Below are 16973 nucleotides of genomic sequence, written 5' to 3'. Positions count from 1 at the left end.
CAGCCATTTTCTGAAATGAACAGCTCAAACATGTGAGGCATTTAACTTTTTTGGGAGGGGTCTATGAAAGTTTTGTCATTTCTCTCATCCAAAGCTACTTTCTTAATTAAAAAACAAACAAAAAATGCCATAATGTATATATAAACAGGGAAAAAAAAAAAAAAAGACACTATCCTCTCTGCTCCGAAGCTGTCCAAGCCAAGAAAACCTTTTCCTTGGCAAGGGCCTAGCGCAAGTGGCAAGGTGCGGAGACCACTAGCCCCTTCCTACCTGCTGGAGCTGGTGTGAACAGATTTCACCTCGGCTCTCAGCAACTTCCCAGAAAAAAAGGAAAAAAGGATTTCTCCTGGGGGACCATGCTTCAGTACCCACAAGACAGCTAAGGGGTAACTAAAGTCCTAGTTGAAGCACCTTAAAAATGTTCAACTCCTTACCGGTCCTTTGAATGGGTCCCCTAAAATCCAGGACCCCCAGGCTGTGCTGTCCAGGAAGCACCTGTGCCAGGCAGAGGAGGGCCAAGGAGCAGGGCACAGTTGCCCAAAGAAGCTGCTCCTGTCCCTTGGATGTTCAGGGTTTTTCTTTAAAATTCATGCAAACTTGGCATTGTTTTAACATAACCATGTTTTCACTTACTTTCAGGTTAAGGAATATCTCCTTCCCTCTGGCCCCATTTAAAAGCAATTCCCTAGGGAGCATGTCCCTGCCTCACAGAGCGGGCAAGACTAGTGCAGTCAGGTAGGCTATACCTCCTCCCCTGGCCTAGCACCCAAGAAGGAAGCTGCCTGGCCGGGGTTGCTCCCTGTGGGCACCCTCCCTCCAGACCCTGCTGGCTCTACAGCCACCAGCACCTGAGGGGCCCCTGACCTTCTCCCCGCATGTGCAGGGCAAGCTTCAAATGTGGTCCAGGCCCGCTCTCTCAGGAAGACAAAGCCTCGTGGAAACCTGCTCTGTGAATTTCTCATTTCCCCAGGAGACAGAACATTCATTGCATGGAGGCTGCCAGGCCATCTCCAGGAACTGATTTTCTTCTCTCTTGGTGAAATGAGGAATTCACAAACTGGACCTCCAACAGCTTCGTGATGAGGCAGGTGTTACTGTCCCATCCCACACGTGGGAAACAGAGGCTTGGAAGAGTTATTTAACTGATGCAGCAAAGGATTTACATGGAATGGGCTTGACGTAAGCCTGGGCTTGATCCAAAATCCACACGCCATCCCCCAGTATACCCTGTGGTCAACCCGGAGAAACAGGGAGGTTCTCAGCTCAAGAAAAGACTTAAGCTGTAGCTGGTTCTCTCAGCAAACACTATCATTGAGATGTAATGATGGTGACCTGTGTCATGAGCCCTGTCATCAGACCCCACCTATCGATCCTGTGCAGTAGGCTGTGCTTTGAGTCCTCTTTACAACTTTAAAAACCAAAGCTAGACGTAAAGCTTTTCTAAGGCAAGGAGCACCTGCCAGCCACTTAACATTTCTGTTAGGATCATCTGCCCAGTGCTCAGGATGTCCAGGCTGGCTGGCAGGCCATTCATTCATTCACTCATTCAGGAGATACTGAGCATCTACAACAGGCCAAGCATCCGAAGACAGAAAAAACAACAGTCCTTGTGGGGCAGCAAAGACGCTGAGCCCTGATGAGAAGGCACTCTGCAGCGGGGACAATGAGTCCCACATCAGGACCAGGCATCAAGTCACCCGCAGGAGAGGGTGACCCAGGCAAGCAGCAGAGCCTCTAGGGATACACAGGAGCAGGCAGGTCAGGTGGAGGGTGGCTAAGGAAGGGAGGGGGATGTGAGCAGAGGGGATGGTGGGTTGTCAGGGGAACAGTAGGCATACCAGTGGGCAGGGCAGGGCAGGGCCTGGGCCTCCAAGGGCCTTCTATGGTATCTTATGGAGCCAGATATTAGCTTCTGTGTGATGAGAGCCATTTGAGTGTGTTGAGTCTGGCCCCTGGCACAGAGGTTCGTTTGGCTGTTACTTCTATTTTTTTGTTTGTTTGTTTGTTTCTGATACAGAGTCTCATTCTGTTGCCCAGGCTGAAGCACAGTGGTGCAATCTTGGCTCACTGCAACCTCCGCCTCCTGGGTTCAAGCAAGGCTTCTGCCTCAGCCTCCCAAGTAGCTGGGACTATAGGCGTGTGCCAACACCCAGCTATCAAGGTAGTTTAATATTTAAAAATCAGTCAATGAATTGCCATAGAAACAGATTAAAATGGAAAAACCACATGATGATCTCAATAAATACAGGATAAACACTTGACAAAATTCAGCAAATTAATGATAAAAATTCTTAGCAAACTAGAAACAAAAGAGGACGTCCTCAATCTAATAAAAAGGCTAAGTCTATGAAAAATCTACAGCTAATATCCTTCTTGTTTTGGTGAATAATCAAATACTTCCCCGTGAGACTGGATGCAAGGCAAGGATGTCTACTCTTCCCACTTCTGGAGGTTCTAGCCAGGGTAACACAGGAAGAAAAAGAAAGAAAAGGCATACACTTTAGAAAGAAAGAAAACTATCTTTTTGCAGTTAAAATAACTATCAGTATCGAAAATCCTAAGAAAATCTACCAAAAGTTTACTAGAACTAATGAGGTTAGCAAGGTTTTAGGGTATAAGGCCGATACACGAACGTCAATGGCATTCTGGCAGGGGAAAACTGGAACTTGAAATTTAAAAATCCAGTATCATGTATAGTATCACCGAAACGTGAAATACTTAGGGTCCAACTGAACAAAATATGTGCAATATCAGTGAACTGAAAATTCCAAACACTGATGAGAGAATTTCAGTATCTAAATAAATGGAGAGATATACCATGTTTTGATGGATCATTTTCACTGTTAGAATGTTAATTGTCTGTAAATTGAGTTAGAGATTCAACATAATGAAAATCTCAGAAGGTTTTTTTTTGTAGAAATTTGTAGAAAAGATAAAGAGTGTAATTGGATTGTTTATAATGCAAAGGATAAATTATCCATGATGTGCGTATTTAACATTGCATGCCTGTATCAAAATCTGTAACCCATAAATATATACATCTACTATGTACCCACAAAAATTAAAAATAAAATAAAACTTGTATAAACATTCGAAGGATTTGGAATAGCCAGAACAACACTGAAAAAGCTAAACAACCCAGCAATCCCATTACTGGGTATATATCCAAAGGATTATAAACCGTTCTATTATAAAGACACATGCACACGAATGTTCATTGCAGCACTGTTTACAATAGCAAAGACCTGGAACCAACCCGAATGCCCATCGATGACAGACTAGACAGGGAAAATATGGCACATACACACCATGGAATACTATGCAGCCTTAAAAAATGATGAGTTCATGTCCTTTGTAGGGACATGGAATCTGGAAACCGTCATTCTCAGCAAACTGACACAAGAACAGAAAATCAAACACCGCATGTTCTCACTCACAGGTGGGTGTTGAACAATGAGAACACATGGACACAGGGAGGGAAACATCACACACTGAGGTCTGTTGGGGAGGACTAGGGGAGGGACAGCGGGCGATAGGGAGTTGGGGAGGGATAACATGGGGAGAAATGACAGATATAGGTGATGGCGATGGAGACAGCAAACCACATTGCCATGTATGTACCTATGCAACATGCAACAATCCTGCATGATCTTCACATGTATCCCAGAACATAAACTGCAATTAAAAAAAAAAAATATATATATATATATATATATATATATATGTATAAATAAAAAAGCTAAACAAAGTTTCTCTCCCTTTTTTTTAAAAATATGGAACGCTTCACGAATTTGCGTGTCATCCTTGCACAGGGGCCATGCTAATCTTCTCTGTATCGTTCCAATTTTAGTATATGTGTTGCCGAAGCGAGCACTCTTTTTGTTTGTTTGTTTTTGAGACAGAGTCTTGCTGTGTTGCCCAGGCTGGAGTACAGTGGTGCAATTCTTGACTCACTGCAACCTCAGCCTCTCAGATTCAAGTGATTCTTATGCCTCAGCCTCCCAAGCTGCTGGGACTACAGGCGTGTACCACCATGCCTGGCTAATTTTTTCTTTAAATTTTTGGTAGAGATGGGGTTTTGCCATGTTGGCCAGGCTGGTCTCAAGCTCCCAGCCTCAAGTGATCTGCCAGCCTGGGCCTCCCAAAGGGCTGGGATTACAGGTGTGAGCTACTATGCCCAGCCTAAAGTTTCTATTTCAATACTTCCTAGAAAGTTTCAATAAACAAGATAGTGTGGAATTAGAGAAAAGATATGCATTAAGGTTAATGGAACATTTCTTTCTGGGATAATGAAAGTGATGTGGAATTAGTGGTGAGGGCTGTACAACTTTGTGAATATACTAAAACCCACTTACTTGTACACTTTAAAGTGGTAACTTTTATGCTGTGTGAATTACTTCCATTTAAAAAAATACGTAAAAAAATCAGTGGAACAGAGTCCAGAAGCAAACCCCCACTGTAGGGTCAACTGTTTTCAATAAAGATGCCAAAGTAATTCAATGTGGAATCTACAGTCTTTTAAATGAATGGTGCTAGAATAACTGCTTATCCATATGCAGAAAAATAGCTTTTTAAAAACCTCTTATCTCACTCCCTATACATAAATTAACTCAAAATGTATCCAAATGCAAGAGTTAAACCTTGTAGAAAAGAAATCTTTTGGCCGGGCATGGTGGCTCATGCCTGTAATTCAAGCATTTTGGGAGGCCAAGGTGGGCGGATCATGAAGTCAGGAGATGGGAGACCATCCTGGCTAACACACTGAAACCCCGTCTCTACTAAAAATACGAAAAAAAAAAAAAGAAAAAATAGCCAGGTGTAGTGGCATGCACGTGTAGTCCCAGCTACTCGGGAGGCTGAGGCCCGGAGAGTCGCTTGAACCTGGGAGGCGGAGGTCGCAGTGAGCCAAGATTGCGCCACTGCACTCCAGCCTGGGTGACAGAGCAAGACTCCATCTCAAAAAAAAAAAAAAAAAAAAAAAAAGAAATCTTTTGATAAGACACAAAACCACAAATAATAGAAAGAAAACACTAACAAGTTTTGACTTCAAAATTTAAAACACCTGCTCTCAAAAGTCTCAGGTGAGTAAATGAAAAGGCAAATGTAGACAGAAAAATTATCTGCAAAACAGATAAAGGACTGTTATCTAAAATACACAAAGAACTCTTACACCTCAAGAAGGAGAAAAATAACTCAATTAAAAGTGGGCAAAACAGCTGGGTGCTGTAGTCTTTGCTATGTGGGAAGCTGAGGCAGGAGGACTGAGCCCAGGAGTTAGAGACCAGCCTGGCAACAAGCAAGACCATGTCTCCAAAAAACCCAAAACCAAACAAACAAAATGGACAACAGATTTAAACTCACACTTCACCAAAGACCTATGAATCTCACGTAAGCACATGAACAGATAGAGGCTCTCTATCATTAGTTATTAGGGAAATGCAAATAAAAACCACAAAGAGATGCCATTAGCATGGTAAGATTGAAAAGACTGTTAGTACCAAGTGTTGGCAAGGTGTAGAGTAACTGAAATTCTCATACATTGCTTCTGGGAATTCAGAATGGTACAGAAGCTCTGGAAAAAAGTTTGACAGTGTCTTATAAAGTTAAGCATACATTTACCATACAACCTAGCAATTTCACTTTGGGGAATAGACCCAAGGTAAATGAACTCATATATCCACGTAAAGACCTGTACGTGACTGGAGGATGTCAAGTGAAATAAGCCAGGCATAGAAAGATACTGCATGTTCCTGCTCACATGTGGAATCTGAAAAAACCTGACCTCCTAGGAACAGAATGGTGGTCACCCGAGGAGGCTGAGGTAGCCAGGGGGAGTGGGGATGGGAGAGAGACTGGTTAGAGGGCACACATCACAGTCAGATGAGAAGAGTTAAAGAAAAAAAGAAAAATGTCCAGAATAGGCAAACATACAGAAACAAAAACAAGTAACTGCCTGGGGCTGGGTGTAGGGGTGGTGGATGAAGAGGGTGGAAGAGGAGAGAAATAGGGAATGGCTACTAATGGTTATGGAGTTTCTTTAATGGATGTTGAAAATGTCCTAAAATTCATCACGGTGATGAATTTTGAGTCAGGGCATAGTGCTGATGATGGTAAATGCAGCTCTGCACAACGTCCTAAAAAAAAACCACTGGACTATACATTTTATTTTAATTTTTTTGAGATGGAGTCTTGCTCTGTCACCTAGGCTGGAATGCAGTGGCATGATCTCGGCTCACTGCAACCTCTGCCTCCTGGGTTCAATTGATTCTCCTGCCTCCTAAGTAGCTGGGATTACAGGTGCATGCCACCAGGCCTGGCTAGTTTTTGTATTTTTAGTAGAGATGGGGTTTCACCATATTGGCCAGGCTGGTCTCAAACTCCTGACCTCAAGTGATCCACCCGCCTTGGCCTCCCAAAGAGCTGGGATTACAGGTGTGAGCCACCACACCTGGCGGATACAAAAGTCTTAGGAAAAGAAATCTAGCTGTTAAAAAGATTTTGTGTTACATGTAATTCAGTTATGTATACCAGTTTAACAGCCAATAACTAGAAAGAACCCAAATGTGGCCAGGCATGGTGGCTCACGCCTGTAATCCAAGCACTTTGGAGGCTGAGGCGGGTGGATCACCTGAGGTCGGGAGTTCAAGACCAGCCTGATCAACATGTTGAAACCCCATCTTAAATAAAAAAAAAAAAAGAAAGAACCCAAATGTCCATTAACTTGAGAATGCTTAAACACACTGAAGTGTACAGATACAATAACATACATAAATCTCAAACACATCAGCTGCCTGAAAGAAGCCAGACACCACAGACGGCATCCTATATGATTCCATTACATTCTGGAAAAGGCAAGCCATGGGGGCAGAGCAGAGGCTGCAGGGGCTGCTGCTGGGGAGGGAGACTGACTGCAGAAGGGTCTCAGAAGCTTTCGGGGAGATGGACAGGACCTGCATCTTGAGTGTGGTGGTGATGACATGAGATACATATTTATCAAAACTTGTTGAACCTTTAAAAAACATGCACTGAACTTTAAACAGTAAATGAGCAAATTTTGTCTGTAAATCAAAAAAGCTGAATTATTTTAGGGAAAAGTCCCTCCCAAACATCAGCATTTGAACAAAGTCCTTCAATCCCCAGGATCTGGCTCGCTTTTCTGCAGTGTGTTGCTGCTCCAGAAACATTAAGCCTTTTCTTCTTTGCCACATAGGCCCGTCTGTTCCTCTCTTCCTATTTGTATGAATACGGCTGGAAGTCTCTTCATATTCTCATTTCTTAGCTTTTTACCCAGGAGCTTAACTCAAGTCTACTTCCAGAGCTAACAGGGAATGAGCAGGGAAGGAACCCCCATGGGAGCTGTGCGTTTCTCCCAAGCCCTGCGGGCTACACAAGGGGGTGAGCCCTATGGGTTTGCATCCATTGTTTTCACTGGGGCTGCTCCTGGCTGGGGAGGGTGGCAGCTTTGCAGTTCTGCTCTCACTGGGCTCTGTGCGATCCCTTTAGCCTGCCCAGGTTTTATTCTGGACATTTCCATTCCCTCACATAATCTAGCTTTGTTTCTCTAGACTCTTGGCCAAGGTTTTTGGTGTCAGTGTGTTCCTGGGACATGCTGTCCTAAAGTACAATAGAGTCATTTTCTAAAGAACCAGCACACGTGATCTAACAAGACGGATGTGTGCGGGGGAAAATATGGGTCAGAATCTTTGCAATTGGGAACATCTCTGATAGCCCAAGCTGCGCGTCTCCTCCAGGGCCTGGGATGGTAGGCTGTCATTTCATCACAAGCACGCCTCCTAGACCACTCACGCAGCCCGGGAACACGCGCTTCTTCCCCCAGCTCCCGACTCTGCATTCGTGGTGAAGCTTGTGGCTATGCCCACCTAAACATCAAGCAACAGTACTACCTGGGCATTTTAACCTCTCTGTTTCAGTACTTCCAGCTCCATTGCTATTATTTTATCAATGATAATCTACAAGCCTTCCTTGAACTTTGTGTTATATTCCCTTCCAGTTATCATTTTCCAGCATAAGCAACATTTCCATATGAGTTAGGAATGGCCCCAGAGAGCGGCTTACACCTGACTTGGTAACAGTGAACTGTATGGTATGTGAATTATTTCTCAATAATGTTAAAATAATGCAATAAGCAAATATAAAAACACTGAAATTGTTTCTGTCATAAAGGTAATGGTTAATGGATGAGGATGGTAAGTTCTGCCTCCTGCCTCCTCACCCCCTTCAGCCATCCTAATGCTGTGTCTTCCCAGCTTTTCTGGGCATGTAGCCTTGTCTTACTTGGGGCTATGAACACCAGGATGAGATTCTGAAATGTGCAGCACAGGCTAAACACCCAGCAAGTGATCCTGGTTCCCTTCTCTGATCAAGAGAATACCATCCTCAGCTATGCAGCAAAGATTCCTGCACTTAGAAGAACCCAGCCGTGGGAAGGCTGGGATGCCCTTCACTCCTCTAGCCGGGGACCCTGGAGGGGCAGGGGTGCTGCTCAGTGGGGAGCTGGGGCTCACCACCTTGGCAAATGACTCAACCTCAGCCTGGATCTCCTTCTCTGTCCAGTGAGACCCCAGAACTTCCCAGAGAAGGGGAGATCCCCTGGAGCACACTAGTGCCAAGCACAGATGGGTTTAAGCAGTGACAGTTGTTCTGAATGAAATCAAACAGGAAGTCATCAACGGTGCTCAAAGGTCATGCTGCAGAGTCTCCTGCCCTCAGAAGAGGCAGTGTGCAACCGTGCATTCAAAAGGACTGGATTCCAGGCAGCCCCTGGGTGACTTCACTTGGCCTCATTGGGGTTTAGGTGCCTCTAAGTAGGGACAGAAACTCTTATTTTGCCTACCTCACAAGCTTCACCCTAAAGCTCAAATTAATGGAAGTACACAGAAGTTGTGAAATTTTGCTCTTCTATAAAATGGCAAGCCCCTGCCTGTGTGGACTCTGACGGAAACTACCCTAGATATTCTCTACAGCTAAGCTCAGTGGAGGGCTAAGACTTGATTTCCATTTTCATGAATATACCTTAGTTTTGCACAGAAAAAAAATCGTTTCCTTGCATGAACACCATTCTCTCCAAACCTGGCACCAGCAAGGATCATGCCTGGAACCTCATGCAGCACCTGTGATTCACCAAATATACTTCACCCACCTTCACAGCACCTGCGGGTTTCACCTCAGGACGCTGGGGCAGACCAAATATACTGTACCTTCCTTCACAGCACCTGCAGGCTTTACCTCTGAAGACACTGAGACAGACAGCGCAGGCAACTCCTCCAGAGTCACACTGCTGGTAAGAGTGAGGCATGAGGCCAGGCTGGTAAGAGGGGCTCACGCCTGTAATCCCAACATTTGGGAGGCCAACACAGGCAGATCACCCGAGGTCAAGAGTTTGAAGACCAGCCTGGCCAACATGGCAAAACCCCATCTCTACTAAAAATACAAAAATTAGCCAGGCATGGTGGCAGGGGCCTGTAATTCCAGCTACTTGGGAGGCTGAAGCATGAGAATCACTTGAACCCAGGAGACGGACGTTGCGGTCATGAGATCATGCTACTGCACTCCAAGCTGGGCAACAGAGCGAGGCTCTGTCTCAAAATAAAAAAAAAAAAAAGAGTATGGCTCTAAACTTGGGTGGTCTCTTGACTCCAGAGTTCAAGCTCCTAACCACCCCCAAAAAACAGCTCCCCTTCCCCTGCCTCGGCCCCCACTGCCATGTGCTGACAAAGAAAGCAAATCAAAGGGTTATTCACCTTGAATTGCAAGCAAAGTCCACATAATCTTACTTACATAAATCAAGTCAAGCAGAGGATTCCAGAGAAACTCACCCTGCTGGCCCCTGATCTTGGACTTCTGATCCTCTAGAACTGTGAGAAAGTTCTGTGGTTCAAGCCACCTGGTCTGCACACTTGGTTGTGGCAGCCCTAGTAAATGAATGCACTGACTGACGCTGCCCTATGACAAATCTGAAAACATTATCCTAAATAGAGGGGCCAGACACATGGGGCACATGTGACGTGTGTCCACTAATCCAGAACACCCAGCACGGGTAAGGCACAGTGGCAGGAAGGGGGCTGGGGAATGCCAGGGGCTCAGGGGATAGAAGAATTGGAGGGATGCTTAGTGTGGACGGGGTTTCTTTCTTTTGGGGCGAGGAAAACGTTCTGGAACTAGACAAAAGTTGTGGTCACATAACATTGTGTACTAAATAATCTGAATCCTTAACTTTTACATGGTTTTCTGTTAATTTCATCTCAATAAAAGAATCTCTACATTACAAGTAAATAAATCTTTTTAAATGGTCCAAACTGGACATGCTGGCACATGCCTATAGTCCTGGCTACTTGGGGGGTCAAGGTAGGAGGATTGTTTGAGCCTAGGAGTTCAATTCCAGCCTGAGCAACATAGTAAGGCCCTGTCTTTACATTAATTAATTAAATTAAACTTTAAAAGGTGATACAGTTAAAATCTACTGTTAGAATATGATCTGTGGAATGCCACAGGAAGGAGTATGTTCAGTGTGTCGTCATAAAGAACAGGAAAGAGAAGAAGAATTCTGCTTGTAGGTGACTTGGATACAGCCCCCAACAGAGTTGGGCACTGCCCTGCTGGGGAGGAGGGTAAAAACCATGCAGGAAAGAGGGGGGAGGAGGAGGTGGGGTGCCCTCCAGGCAAGGAGCATGAGCTGAGGTGTGTGCAAGGACAGGGATTGGGACCCCCTCAGGACCTGTGGGCTACTGGGAGCCAAAAAACAGGGACTGGGCTGAGGGAAGCCTGGACAGGCTGGGTGCATGTGGCTGCCCTGGGCAGGACCTTTGGCTGTGGCTCCCCATGCTTGCTGAGCTCCCAAAATGCGTGTGAAGCTTCAACACTGATGTTCTAGGCCCCTCTTAAAAGAGTTGGATTTAGTAATTTAGGAGTTGAGGGCAGGAATCTACATGTCAAATAAAATACGATATTTTTCAAAGCTCCCCAGGTGATTCTGGCGATTACCCTTTGGGAAAATGATTGATTGTGGAAGGGTCTTTCTGTTTTACAGTGATACTCTTGAATTACTAAATTTTAGATGAAAGAAGATTCATATGCTCTGTATACTGTAAAAACAGAGAAGGGACACTCATTCATTTTCACAGGTTGTCCTTAAAAAGCCTTATGTTTAACCTTCACCTACCTGGCAAGTTCAATGAACCAGAAAAGCAAATTTTCCAAGTATTAAAGATTGAACATTGGTATAAACACATATGTTTTTAAAAGATGCTGTAACTGTCTAAGTTATACAAAAAGGAAAACCAAGTACATAAAAATGAAGAAAATACAAAAAGCCTCAGGATAACTAATGGGAAGCCCTTCCAAGTTTAGTAAATATTCGCCCTCTAAATTTCCCTATCGTTCTATACAACTATGAGACTGTTGCCTAAATAATGCTGAGTACACATTTTCTACGAGCATTATGGTTTCACTCTCATGATTCAAGGTCGACCAAAGTATAAATATTAAGCAACAGGAATGGCCATTTGAAAAGTGTGGAATAAATTACATTTTTTACTTTCAACACCTGGTGTCACCAGCATAACGCAGTACCCAGCTCTGAGTGCGCCATGCCGTGTTAGGGGCGTACCTGAACCCGACAGCAGCCAGGCCTTCACGGGGGAGGGAAGCCTGAGGCCCAGGTCACCCTTCCAGAAGCAGCATTTTAACCACATTGCAGACCGCTGCTATTCCCAGGGAACATGCAGGTTTAATGGGTGGTTGTGATGTTTGTTTTAACTTCAAGCACAATGACACAAGGAAAAGACTGCTGTGATACAGACCTGGAATGCTCTCTCTGGAGTATTTCACAGGGGATGGCCGACTCCCCTTCCCAATCTTTAACCTTGTCCCCACTGCACATGTAACTCTACTCCCAGAATTCACAGTTCATCTTGTTTAAATTGGCTTTGTGATGACCTGCCTAAAATTAAAAATCTAAAATCTCAGGGAAAAACCTCATTCTTCAAAGTAATTTGTGCTCAGATCAGACTTCAAAAAACTGAGAGATTTCAAAAGGAAAGACACAATCCTTTAACCATCATGCTGAAGGATCAATGTCACCTCTCAAAAGGGATTAATTGAATTTTAAAGCCTGGTCCAGTCAACCTACCTGACAATGTTAACAGCTTTCATTTGCACATTTGACTCCTGACAGTCAAGGCAAAGTAGTGCTTATGAGACATAACTGAGAAAATAACAGCCCTGGTATTTCACAACTTTAAAATGTGTTTGAAACGAGGTCACTGCCTCGTAGCTTTCACAGCAAAGGGATCCTGCAAAAGCCTCTTCGCAGAAGCTGGTTTCTAACCACTCAGGTCCGCGACCCCCCCTTCCCTCCCCGACTGCTTGAGAAGTGTTTTACATTGATGATGACGCCCCTCTTCTTCCCCACTCAATTCTATCCTGAGTGATCCTCTTCCAGATAGCTTCACTGCTGCTCCCCCTCAAAGCTAGAGTGATCTCTCCAAGATGCGTGCCTGGCCATGCCCCTGCCTGTCCAGTTGTGGGGACCTCTGTGTGGCAAACAGCCTTTCACATGGCACCCACCAAGCCCCCACCTGGCATCCCTGTTGCTGTGTGACTCCTGCTCCCTGAGCATGGGTTTAGTGACTCACTGCCAACAAACACAACCCTGAGGAAGTGATGGGATTTGGTTATAAAAAGACTGCGGCTTCTGTCCTGGGGGCTCTTCTCTGCTCTCAGATCCCCCACTGTGAAGGAAGTCAGCTGCCATGCTATGAGCATCTCCATGGAGATGCCACATGGAGAAGAAGTGAGGTCTCCATCAACAGCCAGAAAGGACCAGTGCCTGCCAGCTGTCAGGTAAGTGAGCTTGGAGCCTCCCCAAGTCAAGCCTGGAGAAGGCCACAGTGCGGCCAGCACCTCAGTGCAGCCTGTGACAGACCCCAAGTCAGAATCACACAGCTAAGCCACTCTTAGATCCTCAGCCACAGAAACTGTGGGATGATTTTTGTTGTTTTCAGTCACTAATTTTTGGGGCGATTTGTTCCTCAGCAGTGGATAAATTCCGGAGGGCCAATCCAATCCAAATGTGTTCATATGCTCACGAAGGCCAGTTGCTGCTCAGCCATGCCTCATGCTGCTTTGTGGTACTTTCTTTGCTTACAAGGTTGCTACTGCCTTTAAGGCCCCTCACTCTTCACTCCTCAGCATCCTGCCTGGCTTGTGCTTCCAGGTTTCCAGGGTGCTCCAAACACCTGGTGCTATGGACCTCACCCTGAGCCCTAGAAGCAGAGCTGACCCTGGGACACTGCAGCCATTTGCCCCTGGCATTGTACCTGCTGAGGTCTCCTCTCCTGAATCGCGGGGGCCCCAGGCACCAGGAACTCATGCCTCTCGGCTCTCAGCCCTGGCACCTGGGTGTGGTAGGTATTTAAGAAGCATCTGCTCAGAAAGTAAACCACTGGTTAGTTGCCAACCTGATGCCCTTCATCCCTCAACACGGTCATGTGTGTTTCCCACGAGGACATCTGATCTCACCACACTACAACCTGTGACATCAGGGCATGAGTATACATGACTAGGTTTATCACCTTCTTGCAGACACTGTTTGAACTTTTTTAACTGTCCTGATAATGTGCTTTACAGCAAAAAGGGTGCAGTGCACAATCCCCACTGCATTTAGCTGTGTCCTTCAGCCTCCTTCCATCTGGAACAATTCCTGCTCATCTTTGGCATTCAAGATCTTTTAAAGATTGCAGACCACTGATTTGGTTGAATATCCCTCAATTTGGTTTTGTCTGTTGCTGTCTCCTGATCAGATTCAGATGGTGCATCCTGAGCAGGAATCAGTCACAAATGATGCTGTGTTCTTCTCACTGCCTCCTATCAGACACCACATGACTTCAACTTCCTCCATTATTGATGACATTCACTCTGATCACTTAAGGTGGTGACTGCCAGGCTTCTCCACAGAGAAGTTACTCTTTCACCCTTTATAGCTGATAAGTATTTTACGAGGAGGGACTTTGAAACCACGCAACATCTCATTCACCATCAAACCTGCCACTCGTTCATTTATCTGTATCTGTATGGACTTATGGTTTCCTGTTATATCCAATGCTATCATTATTTCTTTTGATGTTTACATTGTCCCATTTTGGACAGATGGGGTGAATTTCAGCAGGCTTCTCTGTCCCCTTGGCCTGTCTTCCTCATTCTTCCATTGCTTTCTGTTCAAGATGTTCCAGGCTCATCTTGGACTTTCCCTGTCCCAGCCCTGGCATCAGCCCTCTCTCCAAGGAGCTCTTGTTCTCTTGCAGGAAATGGCATTTAGATGCCAAGATCTGAGTACGGTGTGCGCTCACTGTCACTGGGCTGCATCTGTCCACAAGCCCCCTAGCCCCAGCAGGGGCCTGTATGCACATATAAACACACACACACACACACACACACACACACACACGCACACACACTCTTACATTCACTTCTTTATACCTTTACATCTGTAATCACTTTTGTATCTGTCTACATTTATTGAAAACCATGAATTCACAGCAATACACTCAACCCAATGCATACCACAGGATTCGTTCCAGTTTTCTGCATTTCTGTATTCATCACTCCCTTCTCTGACATTAGGAAACCTGGCTCCCACTAGCCTTAATGCAGTTACTTATCTGATCCTTCCATATGTAACTAATTTCTAATCTCAGCTACACCATCTCCCCTCACGAGAGAAAAAGGCTGGTGGAGCTCTAGCCATAGTGTCACATTCAAAGGAGGTGGCATGAGGCAGGGCAGTGAGAGAACCAGGGCCCTACTTCCAATTGAATCATGTTCCTTTTCAAAACCTCCCTGGAAGTTCCACACATTTTTGATTATCTCTCATTCATCGTAACTAGGCATATGGGTCACTGAATAAAATAGGACCAGTAGCCGGGCACGGTGGCTCACGCCTGTAATCCCAGCACTTTGGGAGGCCGAGGCAGGTGGATCACGAGGTCAAGAGATCAAGACCATCCTGGTCAACATAGTGGAACCCCGTCTCTACTAAAAATACAAAAAAAAAAAAAAAATTAGCTGGGCATGGTGGCACGTGCCTGTAATCCCAGCTACTCAGGAGGCTGAGGCAGAAGAATTGCCTGAACCCAGGAGGCGGGGGTTGCGGTGAGCCGAGATCGCGCCATTGCACTCCAGCCTGGGTAACAAGAGCGAAATTCTGTCACATAAAAAAAAAACAAAAAAACAAAAAAAAAAAAAACAGGACCATTAATTAAGAAACAAGAGACTGTATATTTTGTGGCAATCAGCAATTTCTACCAATCTTAATTTTTATATTTATTGGCCAACATCCTGCTGTCAGGGGTTACTGAAGACCTTGTATTAGTCTGTTCTCATGCTGCTAATAAAGACATACCCAAGACCGGATAATTTATAAAGGAAAGAGGTTTAACTGACTTATATTCAGCATAGCTGAGGAGGCCTCAGGAAACTTACAATCATGGCAGAAGGGGGAAGCAAACATGTCCTTCTTCACATGGTGGTGGCATCAAGGAGAAGAATGAGTGCACAGTGAAGGGGCAAGCCCCTTGTAAAACCATCAGATTTCGTGAGAACTGACTATCATTAGAACAGGATGGGGGAAACCGCCCCCCATGATTCAATTATCTCCACCTGGTCCCTCCCATGACACATGGTAATTATGGGAACTACAATTCAAGATGAGCTTGGGCCAGGGACACAGCCAAACCATATCATTCCACCCCTGGCCCCTCCCAAATCTCATGTCTTCACAGTCCAAAACACAATTATGCCACCCCAACAGTCTCCCAAATTCTTAACTCATTCCAAAAGTGCAAGTCCAAAGTCTCATAAAGCAAGTTCCCTCTGCCCATGAGCCCACGAAATCAAAACCAAGTTAGTTACTTCTTACATACAATGAGGGTACAGCCATTGGATAAATAAACCCATTCCAAGTGGGAAAAATTAGCCAAAACAAAGGGGCTATAGGCCCCATGCAAGTCTGAAATCCAACAGGGCAGTCATTAAATCTTAAAGTTCCAAAATGATCTCCTTTGACTCCATGTCTCACATTCACGGAGGTGGGGTCCCATGGCCTTGGGCAGCTCTGCTCCTGTGGCTTTGCAGGGTATAGCCTCCCTCCCAGCTACCTTCATGGACTGGCATTGGGTGTCTGCTGCTTTTCCAGGTGTGTGGTGCAAGCCTTTGGTGGATCCACCACTCTGGGGTCTGAAGGACCCTCTTTCCACAGCTCTACTAGGTAGTGCCCCAGTGGGGACTCTGTGTGTGGGGCTCCAACCCCACATTTTTCTTCTGCACTGCCGTAGCAGAGGTTCTCCATGAGGGTTCTCCCCTGCAGCAAAATTCTGCCTTGACATCTAGGTGTCTCCATACATCCTCTGAAATCTAAGCAGACGTTCCCAAACATCAATTCTTGACCACTGTGCACCCACAGGCCCAACACCACATGTAAGCCACCAAGGTTTGGGGCTTGTACTCTCTGAAGCAATGGCCTGAGCTTTATGTTGGCCCTTTCTAGCCACAGCTGGTGCTGAAGTAGCTGGAAGGCAGGGCACCATGTCCCAAGGCTACATAGCGTAAGTGGGCCCTGGGCCCAGCCCACAAAAGCATTTTTCCCTCCTAGGCCTTCAGGCCTGTGATGACAGGGGCTGCTGAGAATGTCTCTGACATGCCCTGGAGACATTTTCCCCATTGTCTTGGTGATTAACATTTGGCTCCTTGTTACTTACGCAAATTTCTGCAGTGGGCTTGAATTTCTCCCCAGAAAATACGTTTTTCTTTTCTATCACATTGTCAGGCTGCAAATTTTCCAAATTTTTACACTCTGCTTCCCCTTGAATGCTTTGGTGCTTAGAAACTTCTACCACCAAATACCCCTACATCATCTCTCTGTAGTTCAAAGTTCCACAGATCTCTAGGGCAGGGGCAAA

The 16973-nt window shown here is 45.4% G+C and overlaps 1 protein-coding gene and 1 non-coding gene across 7 annotated transcripts in view; both read right to left on the bottom strand.

The window, feature by feature from the left end:
• Positions 1 to 16973, bottom strand: part of GGACT (gamma-glutamylamine cyclotransferase) — a 78315-nt gene that overhangs the window by 40847 nt on the left and 20495 nt on the right. The gene's annotated exons all lie outside the window — the stretch shown is intronic.
• LOC120365893 (U6 spliceosomal RNA) lies at positions 3768 to 3874 on the bottom strand. The gene has a single exon (XR_005580726.1). It is a non-coding gene; the product is annotated as a U6 spliceosomal RNA (small nuclear RNA).

This window comes from Saimiri boliviensis, chromosome 16, assembly GCF_048565385.1.
Source record: "Saimiri boliviensis isolate mSaiBol1 chromosome 16, mSaiBol1.pri, whole genome shotgun sequence".
Classification (NCBI taxonomy): domain Eukaryota; kingdom Metazoa; phylum Chordata; class Mammalia; order Primates; family Cebidae; genus Saimiri; species Saimiri boliviensis.
Note: the sequence above shows the minus strand (reverse complement) of the source record. Positions and strands in the feature narration are given on the sequence as shown.